This window comes from Pongo abelii, chromosome 21 (assembly GCF_028885655.2).
Source record: "Pongo abelii isolate AG06213 chromosome 21, NHGRI_mPonAbe1-v2.0_pri, whole genome shotgun sequence".
NCBI lineage: Eukaryota > Metazoa > Chordata > Mammalia > Primates > Hominidae > Pongo > Pongo abelii.
Window position 1 is genome coordinate 51,736,812 of NC_072006.2, and position 27,696 is coordinate 51,764,507.

Here is a 27,696-nt window from a genome sequence, read left to right on the forward strand (position 1 = left end):
GGTTCACGCCATTCTCCTGCCTCAGCCTCCCAAGTAGCTGGGACTACAGGTGCCAGCCACCACGCCCGGCTAATTTTTTGTATTTTTAGTAGAGATGGGGTTTCACCATGTTAGCCAGGATGGTCTTGATCTCCTGACCTTGTGATCTGCCCACCTCGGCCTCTCAAAGTGCTCGGATTACAGACGTGAGCCACCCCGCACGGCTTAAATTTTAATTTTAATTAATTAATTTATTTTTTGAGACAGGGTTTTGCTCTTGTTGCCCAGGCTGGAGTATAGTGGCACAAGCTTGGCTCACTGCAACCTCCACCTCCTGGGTTCAAGTGATTCTCCTGCCTCAGCCTCTTGAGTAGCTGGGATTACAGGCACCCACCCCCATGCCTGGCTAATTTATTTGTACTTTTAGTAGAGATGGGGTTTTGCCATGTTGGCCAGGCTGGTCTCGAGCTCCTGACCTTAGCTGATCCACCCGCCTCAGCCTCCCAAAATGCTGGGATTATAGGCGTGAGCCCCTGTGCCTTGCCTACAGTCTATTTTTTAAAAGGAGAGGGAGATTGGCCCTGAATGGATCAACTTAGGTCGTGTGTCTCTCTCTGTTCTAATGAATGTGGCCAGAGGAAGTGAGCACACTGGTTAGTCATGTTCAGGTGCATGCTCATCTCTGGAGCTAGGAGTGGAATCAGCCCTCCAAAACACATGGAAGCCAGGTTTGGTGGCTCATGCTGGTAATCTCAACACTTTGGGAGGCTGAGGCAAGCAGACTGCTTGAGCCCAGGAGTTCGAGACCAGCTTGGGCAACATAGTAAGACCCTGTTTCTAAAAAAGAAAAAATTAAAATAAATTAATTAACCCGGTGTGGTGGCATGTGCCTGTAGTCCCAGCTACTCAGGAAGCTGAGGTGGGAGGATTGCTTGAACCGGATAGTTCAAGGCTGCAGTGAACTATGATCGTGCCACTGCACTTCCGCCTGGGCGAAAGAGCTAGATCCTGTCTTCAAAACCAAACTGAAACAAAACGAAACACATGGATTAGGGATGGGATGGATAGAATCCTAGAAAGAAATTAAGAACTTGTTTCCAGAGAAGAGGGGAACAGATATTTGGAGGTTAAATCAATAGATATTGACTCTCCTAGGCAAAGAGGAGAATGAAATCCTTGTGATCAGACAGCACAGAGTCCAGAGGCCTTGTTGATAAAAGAGATGGAGTTTGTGGAAATACTGAGTGATCCATTCTCATTTAGATGTCCAATTAACTCCCATTCATGTCAACTTTATTAATTTATTGACCATCTAATATGTCCCAGACTTTGTGCTTGGAGTTAAAGAGACTTTTGTGAATAATAACTCAGCCAACAAGTCCATGAATTTTCAAAGGCTCCATGTTTATTCCGTGCACATTTAGAAGACCTTGCAAATTTCGCCACTACGAAATTAAATTTCACATGGCCTAATTAGAATATCCACACTCCTAAATCTTTGCAATTGCAGAGAATCGGAGGGTTCAAAGGAAAGCAGGCCACTCACGTAATTCACCACAACCCCTAGGCTGCTGGAACACTTGGTTAACTTTTGACCTTGGTCAACTCTAGTGACCACTTGAAGGGAAGAAAGTGCCATCCCAGGATTGCCCATGGTTACTCTTGGGTGGTTAGACCTCTAACCGTGTGCGTCAATCTGGAGATGTTGTTACTGTTCAAAAGAGTGGGACATGAACCACAAATTAATTGGTTTTACATAGGCTTTTAAAACTTTTTAATGTTGTTCATGAAATGAAATACAAACCCTTTATTATTTTAAATTTTAGTGTTTGGACACTTTTGAAGTGGTTTTGTCAGTTTTTTTTCATAAAAGACTGCCACTGCTCCATTACTGTTTGTGAGAAAGAAAGTATAATAACACATTATTTTCTCTGCCCCTGCCACCACCCCACCATGGTTCCTGTTTTTATTTATATATATGTATATATGTGTATATATATGTGCGTATATATATATGTGTGTATATATATATATATTTATTTTATTTTATTTTATTTTTTTCTGAGACGGAGTCTTGCTTTGTCACCCAGGCTGGAGTGCAGTGGTGCGATCTTGGCTCACTGCAACCTCCACCTCCTAGGTTCAAGCAGTTCTCCTGCCTCAGCCTCCCAAGTAGCTGGGACTACAGATGTGCGCCATTATGCTTGGCTAATTTTTTTTTATTTTTAGTAGAGACAGGGTTTTGCCATGTTGGCCAGGCTGGTCTCCAACTCTTGGCCTCAAGTGATCCGCCCACCTTGGCCTCCCAAGGTGCTGGGATTACAGGCTTGAGCCACCATGCCCGGCCTCTTGTTTCTATATTAAAGAGACATTTACCTAACTAGATAAAGACCTGCTATGCCATTAACTTAATTTTTTTTTTTTTTTTTTTTTTTAGAGACAGGGTCTCACTCTGTTACTCAGGCTAGAGGTGAGTGGCATGATCACAGCTAACCTCAGCCTTGCCCTACCTGGCTTAAGTAATCCTCCCACCTCAGCCTCCCAAGTAGCTGGGACCATAGGTGCAGCGTAAGCCACCACACCCTTTAGCAGAAACAGGGTCTTAGTATGTTGCCCAGGCTGTTCTTGAACTCCTAGGCTCAAGCCATCCAACCACCCAATCTCTCAAAGTGCTGGGATTACAGGTGTGAGCCACCACACCCATCTCACATTATTAACTCTTTCAGTCAATCTGCATTAAGCATTTAGTATGTACTATGGAAAGCATCAAAGAAATTGACACTACAGGCTCTAAAAACTTTCCATTGAGGAATTAAGACTTAGTCGGTCTCTAGCTGTGTGATCTTAAGCTAGTTACTTAATGTCTCTGAGTTTCCATTTCCTGATCTATAAAATAAGGATGAAATATCACTCTTGCAAGGCTCTTATATATCCATGTATTCAGCAAATATAGCTTGAGTTCCTACTCAGTGTTCCACACATCTTTAGGAAGCAGAGATTCAGTAGTGCTGGGCATTGGAAGGAGTTTTCAGTGGGGATGGAATCCAGGCTGCAAAGAGAAAGCATTTGTATGTGAACGCTTCTGGAAAATTACTTAAAGCTGGGCTCAGTGGCACGCGCCTGTAGTTCCAGCTGCCCAGGAAACTGGGGTGGGAGGATCTCCTGAGCCTGGGAGTTTGAGGCTGCAGTGAGCCGTGATTGAGTCACTGCATTCCAGCCTGGGAGACAGAGCAAGACCCCGTCTAGAAAAATAAGTAAGTAAGTAAATAAATAAATAATGACCTAAAACCATCCCAGAAGACAGGAACATGAGTCTCTGAAGGCCTCTGTATTAGCTACCTATTGCTGTGTAACAAATTGCCTCAAAATTTAGCAGCTTAAACCAATAAACATTTATCTCACAGTTTCTGCAGGTCAAGAATCCAGGAGTGGCTTTGCTGGGTGGTTCTGCTTCAGGGTATCTCCCCTGTTTACAGTCATGCTGTTGGCTGGGCTGCAGCTGCTGGAAGCCTCTTTGGGGCTGGATGATCTGTTTCTGAGCTTGTTTATGTGGTTGTGGTCAGAAGGTTTCAGTCCCTCATGACATGGAAGCTGGCTCCCTCACTAAGCAAGAGAGAGAGAAACCAAGAGAGAAGTTTTAAGAAAGAGAGAGGGGCTGGGTGTGGTGGCTCACAACTGTAATCCCAGCACTTTGGGAGGCTGAAGCGAGCAGATCACTGGAGGTCAAGAGTTTGAGACCACCCTGGCCAACATGGTGAACCCCATCTCTACTAAAAATACAAAAATTAGCCAGGTGTAGTGGTGCACGCCTGTAATCACAGCTACTCAGGAGGCTGAGGCATGAGAAGCACTGGAACCTAGAAGGTGGAGGTTGCAGTGAGCCAAGATGGTGCCACTGCACTTCAGCCTGGGCAACAGAGTGAGACTCCATCTCAAAAAAAAAAAAAAAAGAGAGAGAGAGAAAGAAACCAAGACAGAAGCTGTATTGTCATGATGCACCATCACTCCTGCCAAATTTTACGGGTCACACAGACCACCCTGGTGCAATAGAGGAGGGCACTGCACACGGTGGGCACACCGGGAGGCAAAGGATCATTGGATCACTGGAGGGCATTTTGGAGTCTGGCTAACACAGCCCCATGACTTTTTTGTGATTTCTCATTTTATTTTATTTATTTTTTGAGACAGGATCTCACTTTGTCACTCAGGCTGGAGTCCAGTGGCACGATCTTGGCTCACTGCAGCCTCAACCTCCCAGGCTCAAGTGATCCTCCCACCTCAGCCCCCCACAAGTAGCTGGGACTACAGGTGCACACCACCACACTTGGCTAAATTTTTTTTGTGTGTGTATTTTTAGTAGAGACAGGGTTTTACCATGTTGGCCAGGCTGGTCTCGAACTCCTGAGCTCAAGCTATGTGCCTGCTTCGGCCTCCCAAAGTGCTGGGATGACAGGTGTGAGCCACTGCATCTGGCCCTGTTCTCACTTTAAATATTCACCTTTTTCCTTCTCCTCCTCTTCCTCTCCTCCTCCTCCTCCTTCTTCTTTCTTCTTCTTCTTCTTCTTCTTCTTCTTCTTCTTCTTCTTCTCCTTCTCCTTCTCCTTCTCCTTCTTCTTCTTCTTTTTCTTTCTTCTTCTTCTTTTTTATTTATGTTTTTGAAACAGGAAACAGGGACTCGCTCCGTCTCCCAAGCTGGAATGCAGTGGTGCAATCACGGCTTACTGCAGTGTCAACCTTCTGGGCTCAAGCAATCCTCCCTCCTCAGCTCCCAAGTAGCTAGGACTATAGGCACATGCCACCACACCTGGCTAATTTTAAAAAATCTTTTGTAGAGACAGGGTCTCACATGTTGCCCAGGCTAATCTCGAACCCCTGGCCTCAAGCAGTCTTTCCACCTCGGCCTCCCAAAGTGCTGGGATTATAGGCATGAGCCGCTGCACCTGGCCTAAACATTCACTTTTATACCTAATTTTGTACTTAAAATTTTGTATTTGTTTTAAAGAAGGCTCCCCCAAATTGTCTAAGCTTCAGGTACCACAAAACCTGGATCCATCCCTGGTCCTAAGACAGGTCTTCAGTTTTTTGTGACAGTGGGTGTTAGAGATTTTGTACAAAAGTTCAGAAGCTGGACTCAGCCCAGCAAAAAGGTTTGTTGATCTGCCTGGGGGAAGGTGTGGATTTCAGCCCATCCCTGTATGCCTTCACTCAATACTCCTTTGAAAGCACAAGCTGCTGGAATTAAACCAGCGGTTTTGATGTGCTTGGAGCTGAAGATAAAGTCCTATTTGCACACTGTAATGGTGTATTTAAACATTTTGACAATTATCAGGTGAAATCTTTGGCTGTTATTGACTCCGCTCCTCTGTAAGTGATTGTGTGTGGCAGGAGAGTCTCTCCACCACATGACTGGGCCCTCACTTACAAGTTAATTGACTTGTTTGGTTGCTTTCTTAAGCCACAGGAGCGGTGAAATGCAATTTTTTTCTTGTGTTCTTTCGTAACACACCAAGACAAACAAAGCTGAGTTTTAAATCCTGTTGCATTTATTAACTTTTGAGGGTCTAGCTATGAGTTTTCAAAAACAACAACCAACCACCAGCTCTTTTGATCTTGGTTTGAATCTCTATGATCTGAGATAAATTAGGTTCCCCCCAAAAAAACACACCCCCACCCCGAGTTGGACACTGAATGATGTATTGGGAATTTGTTTGATACAATAAATGGCCACTATTTATTTATTTATTTTTTGAGATGGCGTGTCTCTCTGTAACCCAGGCTGGAGTGCAGTGGTGTGATCTCAACTCACTGCAACCTCCACCTCCCGGTCTCAAGTGATCCTCCCACCTTAGCCTCCTGAGTAGCTGGAGCTACAGGCCTGTACCACCATGTCCAACTAATTTTTTGTAGAGGCGGGGTTTTACCATGTTGCCCAGGCTGTCTTCAACTCCTGGATTCAAGGGATCTCCCCTCAACCCCTGAGATGGAGTCTTGTTCTGTCACCCAGGCTGGAGTGCAGTGGCACCATCTCAGCTCCCTGCAACCCCCGCCTCCCAGGTTCAAGTGACTCTCCTGCCTCAGCCTCCCAAGGAGCTGAGATAACAGGCATGTGGCATCACGCCTGGCTAATTTTTGTATTTTTAGTAGAGACGAGCTTTCACCTTGTTAGCCAGGCTGGTCTTAAACTCCTGACCTCAAGTGATCCGCCTGCCTCGACCTGCCAAAGTGCTGAGATTACAGGCATGAGCCACCATGCCTGGCCTGGACTCAAGGGATCTGCCCATCTCAGCCTCCAAAAGTGCTGGGATTCCTGGTGTGAGCCGCTGGGCCTGGCCTATTATTTCTTATGAGTCTTTGGGTGGTTGCATGGCCCTTCTGTTGGTCTCACCTGGGTTTGCTCATGAGGCTGCATGTGGCTGAAGGCTCAGCCGGGACAGCCAGGTGGCTAAGTCTCTCTCATTCTGGGGCTTTTCTTTCAGGGTTTCTTCTGGTGTGGTGGTCTCGGGGCAGAGTTCCAAAAGAGTGAAAATGGAAGCTGCGAAGTTTTTCAAGGTATAAGCTCTAGACGTGTGCAGCGTCTCTTCTGCCCCACTATGTTGGTCAATGTAGGTCCCAAGAAGCTCCACGTGGGTTTAAATCATGTTGGTCTTTTCAGGGCTGTATCCTCAGTGCCTAGAACAGAGCCTGGTACATAGAATATTTATTGATGCAACTGAGATTATCACGGTGTATTTTTCTGTGAGCACAGCAGCTTATTCATAGCAGCAGTTCCCTAAATGGTGGCTATTTTATTATAGCTTTGCTAGGGGAGACACATAATGTAAATTTTCTGTTATTTCTTTTTTCTTTTTTTTTTTTTTTTTTTTGAGATAGAGTCTTGCTTTGTCGCCCAGGCTGGAGTGCAGTGGTGCGATCTCAGCTCACTGCAACCTCCGCCTCCCAGGTTCCAGTGATTCTCCTGCCTCAGCCTCCCGAGTAGCTGGGACTACAGGCACGGGCCACCACGCCCAGCTAATTTTTGTATTTTTAGTAAAGACGGGGGTTTCACTATGTTGACCAGGCTGGTCTCCAACTCCTGACCTCAAGTAATCCACCTGCCTAGGCCTCCGAAAATGCTGGGGTTACAGGTGTGAGCCACAGCGCCCGGCCTCAGTTATCTGCTATTTCTAGGAATACTTCAGGTTGGCAAAGAATGAACACCGATCTTAACTGCTTTCCCCAACCTACCCCCAATTCGCTGTTATCTGATGCTCAGTAAACTTCCAGAGATGCATTACCAAAATAATATGGAGGTGGTCGAAATCATGATGAAGAATGTAGTCACGGAATCTGTTTGCCTGCTTTCAAATCCTGGCCCCACCTCTTACTTGCTATGAGACCTTGGATGAGTCATTTAAACGATCTATGCTTTTGTTTCCTCATATGTAAAATAGGCTTAATAATTGTACGTATTTCCTGAGATTGATAAAAATTAAATGGGTTAATATTTGTCAAGTACTAACAGGAGAGGTTGGCATGCAGTCACTGTTATGTAAGAGTTAACTATCATTATAAGTAACCCACAGGCCCTGACTTTGAGTTTCCAATGAGTCACTTTCTTCAGATACCACAAAAACTTTTGGGAGATATTGTTCTCTGCCTCATCTGACAGTCTTCAGGGAATTAGGAAGCCGTCAAGATGAACTCTGAGCAAGAGTGAAAGCAGTTCATGACTGGATAGCTTTAATTCACCTGCTTCTAATTTCATACATGGCGTATAGATTGTTAACTGTGGTTTTCTATCAATAGATATGAATTAGAATGCCTTTTATGGAGAAGTCAGCTTTACAGACTTAAATAGAAAAATAAGGCTGGGCATGGTGGCTCAGGCCTGTAATCCCAGCATTTTGGGAGGCCGAGGCAGGTGGATCATTTGAGGTCAGGAGTTCCAGACCAGCCTGACCAACATGGTGAAATGCATCTCTACTAAAAACACAAAAATTAGCCAGGCATGGTGGCACGTTCCTGTAATCCCAGCTACTTGGGAGGCTGAGGCAGGAGAATCGTTTGTACCCGGGAGACAGAGGTGGCAGTGAGCCGAGATCATGCCACTGCACTCCAGCCTGGGCGACAGAGCAAGACTCTGTCTCAAAAAAAAAAAAAAAAAAAAAAAAAAAAAAAAAGAAAGGAAAAATTATAGCAGGAGCTTTCCTTTATTATTATTATTTTATTATGAAAATATCAAACATACAAAAGGAGAGAAAATAGTATCCTCATCTCCCTTGTCCATTATCTGGTTTCTACAATTATCAGCTCAACTGGGCACAGTGGCTCACATCTGCAATCCCACTGCTTTGGTAGGCTGAGGCAGGAGGATAATTTGAGCCCAGGGGTTAAAGACCAGCCTAGGCAACATGGCGAGACCCTGTCTCTACAAAAAATTTAAAAATTAGCTGCGTGGGCCGGGCACGGTGGCTCATGCCTATAATCACAGCACTTTAGGAGGTCGAGGCAGGCAGATTACATGAGCTCAGGAGTTTGAGACCAGCCTGGGCAACATGCTGAAGCCCCATCTCTACCAAAAATACAAAAATTAGCCAGGTGTGGTGGCGCACGTCTGTGGTCCTAGCTACTTGGGAGGCTGAGGCAGGAGGATCACTTGAGCCTGGGGGGCAGAGGTTGCAGTGAGCCAAGATTGTGCCACTGCACTCCAGCCTGGGTGCACAACATCTAAAAAAAAAAAAAACAATCAGCTGGGCGTGGTGGCACACACCTGTAGTCTCAGCTACTCAGGAGGCTGAAGCAGGATGGGGATCACTTGAGCCCAGAAGTTCGAAGCTGCAATGAGCTATGATCCCACCACTGCACTCCAGCCTGGGCAACAAAGCAAGATCCCGTCTCTAAAAGAAAAATAAAAACATATAAAAGATACTGACAATTAGCAATTTAGGGGTAATCCTGCTTCATCTTTCCCTCCACTCTCGTTCCTGCTGCTTGGATTACTTGGTTGCAAATCTCAGCTATCACACCACTCTGTGGATACTTCCGTGTGTATCTCTAAAAAATAAAGACTCGACTTTGGTCATAATCACAATTCTAATATCATGCATTTTAAAAGTTAACAATGGCCGGGTGTGGTGGCTCATGCCTATAATCCCAGTGCTTTGAGAGGCCGAGGTCGGCCTCAGGAGCTGGGTGTGATGGTGCTTGCCTGTAATCCCAGCTACTCAGGAGGCTGAGGCAGGAGAGTTGCTTGACCCAGGAGGCAGAGGTTGCAGTGAGCCGAGATTGTGCCACACTGCACTCCAGCCTGGGCGACAGAGCAAGAATCTGTCTCAAAAAAAAAAAAAAATGTTAACAATAATTCCTAATGTCATCAAATATGCAGGTACTTGATATATTCAAATTTCCCAGCTGAGAGCATTTCTTTGCTGAACTCTTTGTACCCTGTAACATTGGGACTCACTCCCTGACGCCCAGCGATTGGATGCTGTGTCAGAGAACACAAGGAACAGTAGAGCCTGTGTTTACCTTTATTTATCAATGCAATTTTTCAACAGTTTATGAGAACAGTTGCCAGAAAATTATGCGGCACATAGTACTGGCTAAGGGATGCCTAGGTAGCTGGTAAAACATTTCCAGGAGGGTGTTTCCAGAAGGGATTAGCATTTGAAACAATAGACTGAGTAAAGAAGAACCTCACTCGCCAGCTTGCATGGGCATCACCCAATCCTTGAGGGTCTGAATTGAAGAAAAAGGCAGAGGAAGGGTGAATTCTCTCTCTGTTTCAGCTGAGACATCCACCTTCTCCTGCCCTTGGACATCTCAGGCCTTCTGACTTGGACCAGGACAGATGCTGTTGGCTGCCTTGGTTCTCAGGCTTTCAGATTTGGACTGCAGCCACATCACCAGCTTTCTCGGGCCTCCAGCTTGCAGATGGCAGATAGTGGGACTTCTCTGCTTCCATAATCCTATGAATCAATCCCTGTAATAAATCTCTTCCTATTCATAACTATCTATCATCTATCTATCTATCTATCTATCTATCTATCTATCTATCTACCTACCTACCTACCTATTATCTGTCTACCTATCGCTGATTTTTTTTTTTTGAGATGGAGTCTCACTCTATTGCTCAGGCTGGAGTGCAGTGGTGTGATCTTGCCTCACTGCAACCTCTGCCTTCTGGGTTCAAGCGATTCGCCTGCCTCAGCCTCCCAAGTAGCTGGGACTAAAGGCACGCGCCACCACGCCCAGCTAATTTTTGTATTTTTAGTAGAGATGAGGTTTCACCATGTTGCCCAGGCTGTTCTAAAATTCCTGACCTCAGGTGATCCGCCCATCTCAGCCTCCCAAAGTGGTGGGATTATGGGTGTTACCTATCATCTATTTATCTATTTATTATCTATCTATCTATCATTGGGTATCTATCACCTATCTCATCTATGATCTATCAATCTATTATCTATCATCTATCTATTAATCTATTATCTATCAATCTATCATCTATCAATCGATTTCTATTATTTATCTATTATAAATCAATCTATTGCTCTATCTGCCTATCATCTATTTATCATCTATCTACCTATCACCTATTTATGTACCTATCTACCTATCATCTGTCATCTATTATCTATCACTTATCTAAAATCTACACTTGATTTTAGCCAAAAGGCCAAGAAGCGATCTATCATCTCTCAATCTATTACCTATCATCTATTAATATAATATCTATCTATCTATCTATCTGTCTGTCTATCTGTCTATCATCTATCTATCCTACTGGTTCTGTTTCCCTGGAGAACCCTGACTAACACAGGCAGTAAGTAAGTTGTGGTGGTAACTGGGTTTGAGTCTGCCTCCTCCATTCCTCAACCACTTGAATCTCTCTGTGCCTTGCATCAGCCACCTATGAAATGGGAATAATTACAGCAAGGCCAACTCTTCTTCTTCTTCTTTGGAGACGGAGTCTCACTCTTTCACCCAGCCTGGAGTGCAGTGGTGCGATCTCAGCTCACTGCAACCTCTGCTTCCTGGGTTCAAGTAATTCTCCTGCCTCAGCCTCCTGAGTAGCTGGAACTACAGGCGCACGCTGCCACACCTGGCTAATTTTTTTGTATTTTTACTAGAGACGGGGTTTCCCCGTGTTGCCCAGGCTAGTTTCGAACTCCCGAGCTCAGGCTATCCGCCTGTCTTGGCCAACTCTTCTTAATGTCTGTTCAGCATCTCTTCTACCCTTCTTCCTTTTGTCATTGGAACACCCCCATATGATGCCCTAACACAGAGATTTTGGTATGAGTGTGTTCAGCCCCATCTAACTGAGTACGCATCGGAGAGGTCAGATGCGTGAAGGGACACTGTGAAGGGACAGCCTTGAATGTGGACCCACATAGGGGTGATTACTGGTGATGAAAACTCCCTTGAGTTTTATTGAGTTGCATTGCCAGAAGTGACATGATTTTCTAAAGTAGTGAACAAATTTTGGTAGTGTTACAAACAAAAGAAAGTACAGTCTTCCCTTAATTTATACAGAAGTGACCTTTCTGGAAAATTCAATAATATTGTCTTAAGTCCGTTTTTTGTTGCTTATAACAGAAATAACAGAATACATAAAACTTGGTAATTTATAAATAAAAGGAATTATTTCTTTTTTAATTTTTAATTTATGTGAGTACATAGTAGGTACATATATGAGGAATTATTTCTTACAATTATGGAGGCTGAGAAGTCCCAGGCTTGGGGGGCTGCATCTGATGAGTGCCTTCTTGCTGTTGGGGACTCTTTGCAGAGACCCGAAGAAGCACAGGGCATCCCATGAAGAGGGGCCTGAGCAGCTACCTCAGGTCTCTCTTCTTCTTCTTCTTCTTCTAAAGCCACAAGTCCCACTCTGTGACAACTCATTAATCCATTTACCCATTAACTCATTAATCTATTAATTCATGAATGGATGAATCCATTCATGAGAGCTTTCATGACTCAATCACTTCTGATTTTTTTTTTTTTTTTGAGACAGAGTCTCACTCTGTCACCCAGGCTGGAGGGCAGTGGCACGATCTCGGTTCACTGCAACCTCCGGCCTCCTTGGTCTAAGCAATTCTTCTGCCACAGCCTCCCCAGTAGCTGGGATTACAGGCACGCATCATCATACCTGGCTAATTTTTGTATTTTTAGTAGAGATGAGGGTTTCACCATGTTGGCCAGGCTGGTCTTGAACTCCTGACCTCAGGTGATCTGCCCACCTTGGCTTCCCAAAGTGCTGGGATTACAGGTATGAGCCACTGGGCCAAGCCCAATCACTTCTTAAAAGCTGAACCTCTCAGTACTGCCATACTGGGTGTTAAGTTTCAACATGAATTTTCAAGGGGATAGTAAAACCATAGCATATAGAAATGTGCAAAAAACCGCAAACAGACCAGGTGCGATGGCTCACGTCTATAATCCCGGCACTTTGGGAGGCCGGGTAGGTGGATAACCTGAGGTCATGAGTTCAAGACCAACGTGGACAACACAGCAAAACCCCGTCTCTACTAAAAATACAAAAATTAGCCAGGTGTGGTGGCACCTGCCTGTAGTCCCAGCTACTCAGGAGGCAGAGGCAGGAGAATCACTTGAACCAGGAGGCGGAGTTTACAGTTAGCTGAAATCATGCCACTGCACTCCAGCCTGGGCAACACAGCGAGACTGTCACAAAAAACAAACAAACGAATGCCTTTTTTAGGAATGAGGAAGACACAGAGAGTTCATACATGTGCCCAAGGTCACATTAAGCTCTTAACTGCTATACACTAGCTGCCTAAATAGAAAGAATGTTCTAGAAGGACAGAGCAGAAGGCTCAGAGTGGTTACCTCTGAAGAAGGGTGAAGGAAAGGGTACAAGGAGAAGGCCAGGTGTGGTGGATCACGCTCATAATCCTAGCACCTTGGGAGGCTGAGGCAGGTGGATCGCTTGAGGCCAGGAGTTTGAGATCATCATGGGCAACATAGCAAGACCCTCTAAAAAATAAATAAATGCTAGCTAGGCGTGGTGGTGCATGCCTGTAATCCCAGCTACTTGGGAGGCTGAGTCAGGAGAATTGCTTGAACCTGGAAGGCGGAGGTTGCAGTGCGCAGAGATCGCACCATTGCACTCCAGCCTGGGCAACAAGAGTGAAACCCTGTCTCAGAAAATAAAAATAAATAAATAAATAAATACAACTTAAAAATAATATAGGTTAACTACAATACCTAATAAAGTTTGACATTTACCTACTGCTGACCCAGTAATTCCACTCTTAGATTAAGAGAAATGTGTGCCCATGTCCATAAAAATACTTGTTCCAGGCCAGGTGCGGTGGCTCATGCCTGTAATCCTAGCACTTTGGGAGGCCGAGGAGGGTGGATCACCTGAGGAAAAAATTAGCTGGGCGTGGTGGTGCGCGCCTGTAGTCCCAGCTACTCAGGAGGCTGAGGCGAGAGAATCGCTTGAACCCAGGAGGTGGAGGTTGTAGTGAGCTGAGATCTCGCCATTGCACTCCAGCCTGGGCGACAGGGCAAGATTCCATCTCAAAAAAAAAAAGAAAAAATAATTTGTTCCAGAATGTTCATAGAAGCTTGTTTCATAATAGTCCAAACTGGAAATGACCAAGTGCCCGACAACAAGAGGGTAAACAAATGATGGTATGGTCCCAAAATGGAATTCTACTCAACAACAGCCAGGAAAGAATTGCTGGGGCATCCAGCGTGACTCAATCTGAAAAGCATTATTTGAGTGAAAGGAGCCAGATACATGAGTTCATGCTGGATGCAGTGGCTCACACCTGTCATCCCAGCACTTTGGGAAGCTGAGGCATGTGGATCATTTGAGGTCAGGGGTTTGAGATCAGCCTGGCCAACATGGTGAGACCATGTCCCTACAAAAAATAAACAAATCAGCCAGGCGTGGTGGCAGCCACCTGTAATCCCAGCTACTTGGGAGGCTGAGGCAGGAGAATCCCTTGAACAAGGGAGGCGGAGGTTGCAGTGAGCCAAGATCATGCCTCTGCACTCCAGCCTGGGTGACAGAGCGAGACTCTGTTTCAAAAAAGAAAAAAAGAGTTCATTCTGTATGATTCCATTTATGTGGAGTCTAAGAACAGACAAAACTAAGGGTGATAAAGGTCAGAACAGTGGTTACCTTGTTTTGGGAAGCGGCAAGAGGGAACTTTCTGGGGGATGGAAATGTTCTGTGTCCTAGGGGATGTTTGGCACTGTCTGGAGAGGTTTTTGATTGTCACAACTGGTGGTGGGGGTGCTACTGGCATCTAGTGGGTAGAGGCCAGAGATACTGCTAAACTGAATCTTACAATGCACAGGATGACTCCAAAACAATTATCTGGCCTGAAGTGTCAATAGGCTGAGAGTGAGAAATTTTGGTATATGATTTAAATTGCTTAAACATGATCAAGGCATTTCTGCATCCTTGTGGGTACTTGCCATTATTACAGGCAACATTTGAGTGACAGAGATGTCTAGTTATCCTTAGGGTATAGAGTTGTCATTGGAAAGCAGCCAGGGACAATATTTCCCAATCCCCTTTGCATCTGGGTACAGCCTGTGATTCATTCTGCAAATAGAATGTGAGCAAAAGCAATGTGTATTAGCTCTGCACAAAGCAGTTGAGAAACGTGCGCCTTTTCCATTCTCCTTCCCCTGCCACCACTGGATGCAGACATCAACGATGAGGCCCCAGGGATGGAGGAAAGCTGTCAGTCAACTGGCAATGCAGCGCTAGAGGAGATAAACTTCTATTATGCAAGCCTCTGAAATGTGAGCGTTGTTACAGTGGCTAGCGTTACTCTAACGGAGTATTCAACAAAAAAAATACAGTCTTTGAAGGGCAGGTCTCCCAAACTGTTATATTAAGGGGCAGTTAATCTCACTTGTAAATTCTCTGAGAGCAGGGATCATGTGCTATACATTTTCTTAATCTTCTATAATGCTAAGTACCATGTTGAGCAAATGCCATGTTTCTTTCTTTCTCCTTCCACCCCCGCCCCCAAAGTCCTATGACTTCCTGGGTTGGAAGAGAATGTAAGTGTTCTTTTGTAATCTTTCCAGGACACCATTAATGGAACCACAGAACACCAACTTCCACACTCCAATTCCATGTGTTTTGGAAAAGATTTGCTTTACCCCATGCTCCAGAGTTGGGTCCTGATTGGCTTACATCAATCAAAGTACTTTCTTTACCCTGTCCTTCCCTTTTTTTTGAGATGGAATCCCACTCTGTCACCCAGGTTGGAGTGTAGCGGCACAATCTCGGCTCACTGCAACCTCTGCCTCCTAGGTTCAAGTGATTCTCCTGCCTCAGCCTCCTGAGTAGCTGGGATTAAAGGCACATGCCACCACGCCCGGTTAATTTTTTTGTATTTTTTTAGTAGAGACAGGCTTTCACCATGTTGGCCAGGCTGGTCTCAAACTCCTGACCTCAGTTGATCCGCCCGCCTTGGCCTCCCAAAGTTCTGGGACCATAGGCGTGAGCCACCGCGCCCGGCCTCCCTGGCCTTCTTATTAGGTTCACAGATGAACACATCACTGAGTGAGAGGCAATGAGATCCAAGGTTTTATCTGGGACTCTGGAAGGGAAGCAGTTTCTTCCCTTTCAAGAGAAAGCCCTGAGCATATGCTCTTCTCCTGAGTAGTGGTGTCGGTTTGGGAGGCTTCAGTTACTACAGTAACTGCCACCGAGAGAGCAACTCTTGCAAGCTGTCAAGGATCCATAGGTATAGATAGTTCTCAGGGGCTCAAATATTGTCAGAACCTAAATTCTTTCTGCAGTTCTTCTCTGCCTCTCTTAGTGTGTTAGATATTCTCACTCGTGATGCCACGATAATGCCCACAATTTCAGACATTCAAGTCATAACAACATGTTTCTGTTAATGAGAAAAACCTTTCCCAGCGTGCAGCGGAGTTTTTTTCTTGTCTTATTGGCTAGAGGGCATCACGTGATAAACCTAAACCAACCACTGACAAGTGGTCTGGATCACCGTGATTAGTTCATATCTATTCCTCAGGCTGGGGTTGGGACTGGGATCCATCTCCCGGGAAGCACATGGCCAGCAGGAGAAAGGTGAACATCTGGTCGCAACCAGAATTCTCATTTAAAAAGGAAGAAAAGTTTTTGGGTAGGCCAACAATAATGTCTGCTATGTATCCTGCCATTTGTGATGGTATATATATCAGTCAATTGCAAGTAATAAAAAACCAAAAAGAAAAAAGATGTTAGGGAGAAATGTATTGGCTGGCACAACTCAAAAGTTCAGAGTTTCCCAGCTTCAGGCATGGCTGGATCTGAGCAACAGTGTCATAATTATTTGGTCTCTGTTTTTATTGCTCATCTCCGCTTTATTCTCAGGCAGAATCTTACCGAGTGGTGGCTCCAGCAACTGTAGACTTACTTCCTACCAAGTTAGCAATTCCAGAGGAATCTTTTAGGCAACTGTTGCAACAAAAGTTTAAGAACTGAGCCTCAAAGACTTGGCTTGGATCACAACCCCATTCTTGAACCAATCACTGTACCCAGAAGGAATGAAAAATTCTAACTGGTCAAACCTATTTTTTTTTTTTTTTTTTTGAGGTAGGTCTTGCTCTGTTGCCCAGGCTGGAATACAGTGGGGTAATCACTGTGGCCTCAAACTCTGGGTTCAAGTGATCCTCCCACCTCAGCTTCCCAAGTAGCTGAGATTAGTGGTGTGCACCACCACATCTGACTAATTTTTTAAATTTTTTGTAGAAACAGGGCCTTTCTATGTTGGAAGAGGGTCAGGCGGGCGACTTGAGAAATCAAGCGCCCTGTTTTATCTGTGATTTGTGTTTTATACGCTGACATACTTCCGGGGCCTTGAGTTCCTTCTCCCGTGATTTTTCATTGGGGATTGCTGTCTGCACGTACAATGTGTTTATTGGAGTTGTGTACGTGCTCACTTGAGGCATTCTTCCCTTAACCAGTTGAATGTCCCTAGACGGTCATCAGTTAAACTTTGCCATTTTGCCTCTTAATTCCCATGCTTGAGTCCATTTACCCAGTCCTGAGATCTTATTGGGAAGCTGCTGATCACCAGTTTCAGGGTTTTTTTTTTCTGCTTATTGGGAGACTGCCTTTCCCTGGCGTCGGCTGAGACCAGTCATTATTTAGAGGGATAGTTAACAACCACCTGAGCATCACCTGATGGTCACCTGTGGTCACCTGACATTCCTGGTGTGTGTGTGTTGTGGGGGAACTCTCTCTTGCTCTGTTCATGTCTGACTAGCTACCTACTGTAACAGCTGCACCACTGCATTCCAGCCTGGGTGACAGAGCAAGACGCTGTGTCAAAAAAAAAAAGGTGGTTTGTGGCGATGGCAAAAATCTCAAAGGCGTTACATGAGTCACTGAAATTTGGGGAACTCTGATAGACCCAGGTTCTATCCTGGACTTTATTTGGCTGAACCAAACTGAACAAAAATTCCCTTGCATGAAAACTGGTGCTGGAGGAATATTTTCTTTGATTGATTGATTGAGGCAGGGTCTCACTGTCACCCAGGTTGGCACTGAGTGATGCAATCACAGCTCACTGCAGCCTCAACTTCCTGGCCTCAGGTGATCCTCCTGCCTCAGCCTCTCAAGTAGCTGGGACCGTGGGTGCACACCCAGCTACCCAGCTAATTGATTTTTGTGGGTTTTTTTTTTTTTTTTTGAGATGGAGTCTCACTCTGTCACCTAGGCTAGAGTGCAATGCCTCGGTCTCGGCTCACTGCAACCTCCGCCTCCCAAGTTCAAGCAATTCTCCTGCCTCAGCCTCCCAAGTAGCTGGGATTACAGGCATGTGCCACCACACCCAGCTAATGTTTGTATTTTTAGTAGAGATGGGGTTTCACTATGTTGGCCAGGCTGGCCTCGAACTCCTGACCTCGTGATCTGCCCACCTCGGCCTCCCAAAGTGCTGGGATTACAGGTGTGAGCCACTGCGTCTGGCCTACTTTTGTGTATTTTTTGTAGAGCCAGGATTTTGCCATGTTGCCCAGGCTGGTCTTGAACTTCTGGGCTCAAATGATCCTCCCGCCTTGGCCTCCCAAAGTGCTAGGGTTACAGGCATGAGCCACCATGCCCAGCTTGAGGAATCTTTCCAAGGACTGCTGCCTTCAGGTGGAGCTTCAAGGTTCAAACGATCTTTATTCATAGCCTTTTTAAACTTGGTGAGGGCTACATTTTTCAAATATATTTTCAAAGGCCTTCATTTGGGGAGAGGCCTTAAATGTGCCAATTGCCAGCTGCAAGAACCAAGTGGCCAGAACATTGAGGTTTTGAAGTCTCACAAAACAGATGTGTAAAAGTCAACTGCAGAGGCAGGACCTTAGAGTGGCACCCAGAACCCAAGGCCTTGAAAGATCCCAGCTTGTTTCTTTACAGAAAGCTTGGCTTTGTTGACCAGGCTGATAGAAACCGCGCCCAGCTGTAGAAAGGTTGCGTGTGTATATATGTGTGTGTTTCTGCTTCCTCTTTTTTTTAATCTCATACGATTACAAACACATAATCTCAAGGGTCTGCAGCACATGTCACCTTGGAGTTATTTTTGATTTACCCCCGGAACATCAAATGTTCATTCCAGAAGTGTTTGACAGGGCATAGAGAGTGCCGACTAAGCCCAGAGGGGGCAAGTTCAAGCATGTTTTTCGCTACCCCAATTTGCATCAGTGCCTCCCCACCCCCCAAAAGCACATGCCTCTTTTGCATTACTCAGTGAAAAGTGAAAACTGTTAAAGAAAAGGCAAGTTTTGTTAATTAAAAACATCTTTATTTAATAGCATGGCTGCTAAATCTGGTAAATAGCAGCATGCTGCTAGATCTGAATAATGGGGTCGTTTCTTTCTTTGACACAGGGTCTCACTCTGTCACTCAAACTGGAGTGCAGTGGTGCAGTCATGGCTCACTGCAGCCTGGAACTCCTGGGCTCAAGTGATCCTCCTGCCTCAGCCTCCTGAGTAGCTGAGACTACAGGCACATGCAAGCATGCCCAGGTAATGGGGTCATTTTTGTTTCTTTTTCTTTCTTCTTATTTCAACCCTATTATCTGACCTTTTTTTTTCCCTTGCAAATGTTCTTGTTCTATCTCCTACGTCTGGAGATGAAAGGTAAGGAAACCCATACTAGTCCTTTTGGGTTGCTCTGATCAAATAACAGAGCAACAGAGGGAGAAAACAACTGAGGGAGGGAAGGCTCTCCCTCCTTGCCCCTCTCTTCCTTCCTTCCTTCCTTCTTTCCTTTTTTCCTTCTTTTCTTTCTTTTTTTTAGACGGAGTCTCGCTCTGTCACCAGGCTTGAGTGCAGTGGCGCAATCTCAGCTCACTGCAACCTCCGCTCCCCGGGTTCAAGCGATTCTCCTGCCTCAGCCTCCCAAGCAGCTGGGACTACAGGCATGTGCCACCATGCCCAGCTAATTTTTGTATTTTTTATATATTTTGTATTTTGTAGAGATGGGGTTTCACCATGTTGGCCAGGATGGTCTCAATCTCTACCTTGTGATCTGCCCATCTTGGCCTCCCAAAGTGCTGGGATTATAGGTATGAGCCACCACGCCCAGTCTTCTTTTCTTTCTTTCTCAACTTTATTAAGTACGTCCTATGGTACTATGCTGGGCATAATGGAAACCAAAACAGAAATAATGTCTACTCAGATGGAGTTTAATTTCTGGACAGGAGTAACAAACTGAAATGCATAACAGGAACCTAAGATGCAATGAATAGAGCTGGCTGAAGTAAGATAACCTGTAATCTTCACTGGCCTCAGTGTCTGGAAGGCATCAGGGAATAGTAGGTACCATGGTAAACTGGAGAGCTCATGCTCCTTTCCAGATCCTCAGATCAGCCATCAGGAAAGTAGACCCTCTTTTCCCATACTTTTATATACATATTTCAAAAGAAGCCAGATATTGACAGAAATTCAGATCTTTATGTGAAATCTACCAGTATTCAAATACTGACAACTCATTCATATTATTTAAAACGCATGTATGGGCCGGGCGCTGTGGCTCACACCTGTAATCCCAGCACTTTGGGAGGCTGAGGTGGGCGGATCACGAGGTCAGGAGACCAAGACCATCCTGGCTAACACGGTGAAACCCCGTTTCCACTAAAAATACAAAAAATTAGCCGGGTATGGTGGCGGGTGCCTGTAGTCCCAGCTACCCGGGAGGCTGAGGCAGGAGAATCGCTTGAACCCGGGAGGTGGAGCTTGCAGTGCAGTCAGCCGAGATCGCACCACTGCACTCCAGCCTGGACAACAGAGCGAGACTCCGTCTCAGACAGACAAACAAAACACATGTATGGGCCAGGTGTGGTGGCTCACGCCTATAATCCCAGCACTTTGCGAGGCCAAGGCAGGTGGATCACCTGAAGTAGGAGTTAGATACCACCCTGGCCAACATGGCAAAACCCCATCTCTACTAAAATACAAAAATTAGCCAGGCGTGGTGGTGGTTGCCTATAGTCCCAGCTACTATAGCCTCCTGCTGAGGCGGGAGAATTGCTTGAACCTGGGAGGCAGAGGTTGGAGTGAGCAGAGATTGTGCCACTGCACTCTAGCCTGGCTGACAGAGTGAGACTTTGTCTCCAAAAAAAAAGATCTGGCAGAGCTTAGAGTTCATATACATGTGGCATACGTGTGATTCTTATTAAATGATAATAACAGTGTAGAAAATAATAACACTTACATTTGGTATGATCAACTGTTTTGGCTTTCTTGGGACTGAGGGATTTTCCAGGATGTGATACTTAATAAGTAGGTATCGAAAGCTGGGAGCAGTGGTGCATGTCTGTAGTCCCAGCTACTCCAAAAGATCCTGAGGCAGGAGGATTGCTTGAGGCTGTAATCACCTGATGGGTTCTTCTTGCCCACTGTACAGACAAAATCAATCCGCTGAGACCACAGCGTTGTGGTAGAGAAAGAGTTTAATTGACAAAGGCCAGTACACACAGGACAACTGGAATTATCACTTAAATCAGGCTCCCCAGATGCTTGAGATTAGGGTTTTTATGAACAAGTTGGTGGGCAAGGGGCTAGGGAATGAGTGCTGCTGATTGGTTAGAGATGAATTCATAGGGGTGTGGAAAAAGTTCTGGGTGGGGTCACAAGATCAGTTGAGTCATGAGTCCAGGTGGGATTAGTGTGGAAAAATCTTTAAAAACCACCCTTAAGTTGGTCGGGCATGGTGGTTCACGCCTGTAATCCCAGCACTTTGGGAGGCCAAGGCAGGCAGATCATGAGGTCAGGAGATCGAGACCATCCTGGCTAACATGGTGAAACCCCATCTCTACTAAAAATACAAAAAATTAGCCGGGCATGGTGGCAGGCGCCTGTAGTCCCAGCTACTAGGGATGCTGAGGCAGGAGAATGGTGTGAACCCAGGAGGCAGAGCTTGCAGTGAGCCAAGATCATGTCACTGCACTCCAGCCTGGGCGACAGAGTGAGACTCCGTCTCAAAAAAGAAACAACAACAACAACAACAACCTTAGGTTCTATAGGTGATGTTATCTATAGAAACAACTGGGAAAGTCACAAATCTTGTGACCTCTGGCCACATGACTCCTGAGCAGTAAAGGATTATAGAAACTGCGCCTATTTTATCAGAATTCAGTCCCCTCTCATCCTCCTCACCTTGTGGCCTTTCATTAGTTTTACAAAGGTGGTTTAGTTTTGGGGAGGGCTATTATCATCTTTGCTTTAAAGTAAAACTATAAACTAAATTCCTCCCAAAGTTAGCTTGGCCTATGCCCAGGAATGACCAAGGAGTTTGGAGGTCAGAAGCAAGATGGAGTCAACTATGTAAAATTTATCTTACTGTCATAATTTGGCAGAGGCAGTTTCAAGGCCAGCAGTGAATGATAGCCACAGCGTGCTATCATTGCACCTGTGAAAAGCCACTGCAATCCAGCCTGGACAACATAGCAAGGCCCTGTCTTTTAAAAAATCTATTTTAAAAAAGGCTGGGCAAGGTGGCTCATGCCTGTAATCCCAACACTTTGGGAGCCTGAGGTGAGCGGATCACCTGAGGTCAGGAGTTCCAGACCAGCCTGGCCAACATGGCAAAACCCTGTCTTTACCAAAAATACAAAAATTAGCTGGACATGATGGCGTGTGCCTGTAATCCCATCTACTCGGGAGGCTGAGGCAGGAGAACTGCTTGAACCCAGGAGGCAGAGGTTGCAGTGAGCTGAGATTGCACCACTGCATTCCAGCCTGGGCGACAAATGGGGACTCCATCTCCAAAAAAAAAAAAAAGTGTATAATCAGGCATCCAACTCAACCCAATTGACTCGGACTGTCCTGATTTTAACACTGCAAAGCTGGAAAGTCCTGGACAAACCAGAAGGAGTTGGTCATCCTACTTATATGGTACTTAGCATTTGCCAGGCATGAAGTCAGTGGTCAGGGACTGCTAACAGGCGGTGGGTCAACTCACAGGCCAAGTCCAGCCCCACCACTAGTTATTTTTTTTTTTTTTGAATTGAAAAAATTTTGGACCAAGCGTGGTGGCTCACAACTGTAATCCCCACACTTGGGAGGCTGAGATGGGAGGATTGTTTGAGCCTGGGAGTTTGAGACCAGCCTGGGCAACACAGGGAGATCCCATCTCTACAAATTAAAATGAGAAGTAAATAATTTTGATAATTGCAGATTCACATGCACTTGTGAAAAATAATACAGAGATCTCTTTTACATTTTGTCCATTTTGCTCCAACTATGCAAAAGCATAGTATAATATCACATTCGGGATGTTGATATTCATATGACCCACCAATCTTATTCAGATTTCTCTTATTTGTAGAGATGGGGTTTTGCCATGTTGGCTAGGCTGGTCTTGAACTCCTGGCCTCAGGTGATCTGCCCACCTCAGCCTCCCAAAGTGCTGGGATTACAGGCGTGAGCCACCGCACCCGACCAGATTTCTCTTTTTAGCTGTACTCATTTGTGTGTGTATTAAGTTCTATAAAATTTTATCACATATGTCTTGTGTGTCCACCACCGCAGTCCAGATATTGAACAGTTTCAAGACCACAGGGATTCCTCATTGTGCCTTTGTATAACCTCACCCACACCTCTGTCCCACAGACTGCACTCCCAGCCCTCATCCTTAACCCCCTGGCAACTGCTAATCTGTCGTCCAGTTCTAAAATGTCATTTCAAAAATGTTACAATCCGGATGTGGTGGCTTACGCCTGTAATCCTAGCACTTTCAGAGGCCTAGGTGGGCGGATCACCTGAGGTCAGGAGTTTGAGACCAGCCTGGTCAACATGGTGAAACCTCGTCTCTACTGAAATTAGCTGGGTGTGGTGGCAGGTACCTGTAATCCCAGCTACTCGGGAGGCTGAGGCAGGAGAATCACTTGAACCTGGGAGGCAGAAGTTGCAGTGGGCTGAGATCACACCACTGCACTCCAGCCTGGGCGACAGAGCAAGACTCTGCCCCCCCCGCCCCCCGCCCCCCACCCCCCCACAAAAAGTTACACAACTGGAACCATACCCAATCCCCATACAGTATGTAATTTTAGGGAATTTTATTTCCCCTTCAGCATAATTTTCTGGAGATTCTTTCTAACTGTCGCATGAATAAACAATTCATTTCTCTTTATTGCTGAGTAGTATTCCATGATATGGATGTACCAGTTTAACTATTTACTTGTTGAAGCATATCTGGGCTGATATCAGTCTTTGGTTCTGCCTCCTGTTTTTATATAAAGTTGTACTGGAACACAGCCATGCCCATTTATTTACATTTTGTCTATGACTGCTCTTTAGAGTTGAATAGTTTCATCACAGACTGTAGGGCCCACAGCCTAAAATATTTACTCTCCAGCCCTTTATAGAAAAAGTTTGCCAACCCTTATTCCAAGCACCTAACATTTATTAATCTTAATTTTCACAACATCCCTATATAATTGTTATCTTCATTTTGCAAAGGGAGAAACTGAGGCACAAAGAAAGTAAGTAATTTGCTCATAGTCACACAGCCGAGCTAGGTTTTGAACTCAGCAATATGGCTCTAGGGGCTGCCTCTTAACCAATCCTCCTCAAAAGAGAATCTTACTTCTCAGTTCAAGACAGAGGAACTCGGCTGGGCGCAGTGGCTCACACCTGTAATCCCAGCAGTTTGGGAGGCCAAGGCGGGCAGATCACCTGAAGTCAAGAGTTCCAGACCAGCCTGGCCAACATAGTGAAACCCTGTCTCTACTAAAAATATGAAAATTAACTGGGCTTGGTGGCAGGCTCCTGTAATCCCAGCTACTCGGGAGGCTGAGGCAGGAGAATAGCTTGAACCTGGGAGGTGGAGGTTGCAGTGCAGTGAGCCGAGATCACACAATTGCACTCCAGCCTGGGCGACAAGAGTGAGACTCTGTCTCAAAACAAAACAAAACAAACAAACAAACCCGCTCCCCCTCCCCACACACAAAAACAGAGGAACTGAAAACTGAGATAAGCACACAAGAGAGCTAGCAGCTGAACAACAGGGCTTCTCTTTGAGGGCTAGAAGGAATAGTACGATTTAACTTGTGATCATTTGCTTTGTTACATAAATAATGCTTGGAAGAGAGCTAAAATTTCTTATTAATTTGAATTAATTTGATATAGGGCTTTTTAAATTTTACCAGGATTTAACAAAGGTTCAGGACCCAAGTGTCTCTGGTCTCCTGACTTTCTTTCTTTCTTTTTCAGACAGAGTTTCGCTCTTGTCACCCAGGCTGGAGTTCAGTGGCACGATCTCGGCTCACTGCAACCTCCGCCCCCCCGGGTTCAAGCCATTGTCCTGCCTCAGCCTTCCGAGTACCTGGGATTACAGGCGCCTGCCACCGTGCCCGGCTAATTTTTGTATTTTTAGTAGAGATGGGGTTTCACCATCTTGGCCAGGCTGGTCTTGAACTCCTGACCTCATGATCCACCCACTTCAGCCTCCCAAAGTGCTGAGATTACAGGCGTCAACCACCGCATCTGACCAGTCCCCTGACTTTCACAGCCACATTTGCAACTGGAAAATTAGCACAGTCATTGTTATCTTTTGCTTGTCTCCCAGGGGTTTTTCAGGTAAGTACAGACCTGAGTCTAGAGGAACTTCCCTAGGCCAGCAGGAGGCTAAATGGTGGCTTTTAATGGAAATACTTTCCTTTCTTCTTCTTTTTTTTTTTTTTTTTTTTTGAGAGGGAGTCTTGCACTGTCGCCCAGGCTGGAGTGCAGTGGCATGATCTCGGCTCACTGCAAGCTCTGCCTCCCAGGTTCACGCCATTCTCCTGCCTCAGCATCCCGAGTAACTGGGACTACAGGCACCCGCCACCACACCTGGCTAATTCTTTGTATTTTTAGTAGAGATGGGGTTTCACCGTGTTAGCCAGGGTGGTCTCGATCTCCTGATCTCGTGATCCGCCCACCTCGCTCTCCCAAAGTGCTGAGATTACAGGCGTGAGCCACCGCATCCAGCCTCCTTTCTTCATTTTTGTGGGGAGACTTATGCCCAGCTGAGAGAATTTGGATCTCCCTTTAGGGTGACCAACTATCATGATTTTCCTGGGATTGAGGGGGTTTCTGGATTGTAGGACTTGCAGTGCTAAAACCTCTGCCTCTTGGGCCCAAGTGATTCTCCTGCCTCAGCCTCCCAAGTAGCTGGGATTACAGGCACATGCCACCACTCCCGGCTAATTTTCTATTTTTAGTAGAGATGAGGTTTCACCATGTTGGCCAGGCTGGTCTCAAACTCCTGACCTCAGGTGATCCACCCACCTCAGCCTCCCAAAGTGCTGGGATTACAGGCGTGAGCCACCACATCCAGCTTGTACCATTTTTGAAATGACAACATTTTAGAACTGAAGGACAGATTAGCGGTTGCCAGGGGGTTAAGGATGAGGGCTGGGAGTGCAGTCTGTGGGAGAGAGGTATGGTGGCTCATGGCTGTAATCCCAGAACTTTGGGATTACAGGTGGGTGGATCACCTGAGGTCAGGAGTTTGAGACCAGCCTGGCCAAAATGGTGAAACCCCGTCTCTACTAAAAATACAAAAATTAGCCAGGTGGGTGTGGTGGTGCACATTTGTAATCCCAGTACTTTGGGAGGTTGAGGTGGGTAGATCACTTGAGGTCAGGAGTTCGAGACCAGCCTGGCCAACATGGTGAAACCCCGTCTCTACTAAAAATACAAAAATTAGCCAGGCGGGTGTGGTGGTGCACACTTGTAATCCCAGTACTTTGGGAGGCTGAGGTGGGTAGATCACTTGAGGTCAGGAGTTCGAGACCAGCCTGGCCATCATGGTGAAACCCCATGTCTACTAAAACTACAAAAATTAGGCAGGCTTGATGGTGCATGTCAGTAATCCCAGCTATTTGAGAGGCTGAAGCAGGAGAATCGCTTGAACCCAGGAGGCAGAGGTTGCAGCGAACTGAGATCATTCCACTGCACTCCAGCCTGGGTGACAGAATGATACTCTGTCTCAAAAAAATAAATAAATAAAATTAGCTGGGTGTCATGGCACATGCCTGTAATCCCAGCTACTCACTAGGCTGAGGCAAGTGAATCACCTGAACTCAGGAGGTAGAGGTTGCAGTGAGCTGAGATCACACCACTGTACTCCAGCCTGGGCAACAGAGTGAGACTCTGTTGGGCAAACGAAGAGAAATCAGTCACGCTAGTCCAACTAGTCCCTGACCCAGACTTGGAAGGAGAGGGTAGATTTCAAAAGACAAAGATATATTCATTCATTTTTTGAGATAAGGTCTCACTCTGTTACCCAGACAAGAGTGCAGTGGTGCAATCATAGCTCACCGCAGCCTTGAACTTCTCAAGGGATACTCTTGCCTCAGTCTCCCAAGTAGTCAGGACTTCAGGTGTGCACCACCCCACCCAGCCACAAAACAAAGACCAAAAAAGGCAGCATTTCAGCCCTGGGTAGTGGCTCATGCCTGTAATCCAGTGCTTTGGAAGGCCAAGGTGGGTGGGTCCCCTGAGGTCAGGAGTTCAAGACCAGCCTAGCCAACATGGCGAAACCTTGTCTCTACTAAAAAATATATAAAAATTAGCCAGGTGTGGTGGTACATGCCTGTAATCCCAGCTACTTGGGAGGCTGCGGCAGGAGAATTGCTTGAACTAGAGAGGCAGAGGCTGCAGTGAGCCAAGATTGCGCCACTGTACTCCAGCCTGAGGGAGAGCACGAGACTCCATCTCAAAAAAAAAAAAAAAAAAAGAAAGGAAAGGAATAAAAGAATGGCTACTTCATAGGCACAGCAGTAGCATGGGCTGCTGATTGGCTATTTTTATGGTTATTTCTTTCTCCAGCCTGGGCAACAGATCAACACTCTGTCTCAAAAAGGAAAAAAGAAAAAAAAAAGTTACCTTCCACATATTGAAATGGCCTCAGGAGCCTCCTCTTTTCTCCCCCTCCCCTCAACCCATTACAAAAAAAAAAAAAAAAAATGGCCCTACAAAGGCTTCTTTTGTGGAGGAAAATTTGCATTGTAAAGAATTTATATGAATATAACTAGATTTTTCCTCTTCCAGGCTCTCCAAATCCTGGTGAGATTAACTGAGAATCTAGCATCCTGTAAAGGTCTAAATAGAAAACATTAAAAAAAAAATTATAGAGATGGGGTCTCACTCTGTTGCCCTGGCTGGTCTTGAAGTCCTGGGCTCAAGTGATCCTCTTGCCTTGGCCTCCCGAAGTGCTAGGACTACAGGCATGAGTTAGTTACCATGCCCGCCCAACAAATA

At 45.7% G+C, this 27,696-nt stretch overlaps 1 long non-coding RNA gene across 4 annotated transcripts; it reads right to left on the minus strand.

Moving 5' to 3' along the window:
- Positions 1-1,363: 1,363 nt before the first annotated feature.
- LOC129052137 (uncharacterized) lies at positions 1,364-27,695 on the minus strand. 4 transcript variants are annotated; one of them, XR_008516972.1, is made up of 7 exons: positions 27,584-27,695; positions 20,663-20,846; positions 8,729-8,855; positions 6,365-6,660; positions 4,478-4,671; positions 3,382-3,582; positions 1,364-1,690 (listed from the first exon to the last, which is right to left on the minus strand). It is a non-coding gene; the product is annotated as an uncharacterized LOC129052137 (long non-coding RNA). The 4 variants fall into 4 exon arrangements; XR_008516970.1 differs by lacking the exon at positions 8,729-8,855; XR_008516973.1 differs by lacking the exon at positions 4,478-4,671.
- Position 27,696: the final 1 nt, after the last annotated feature.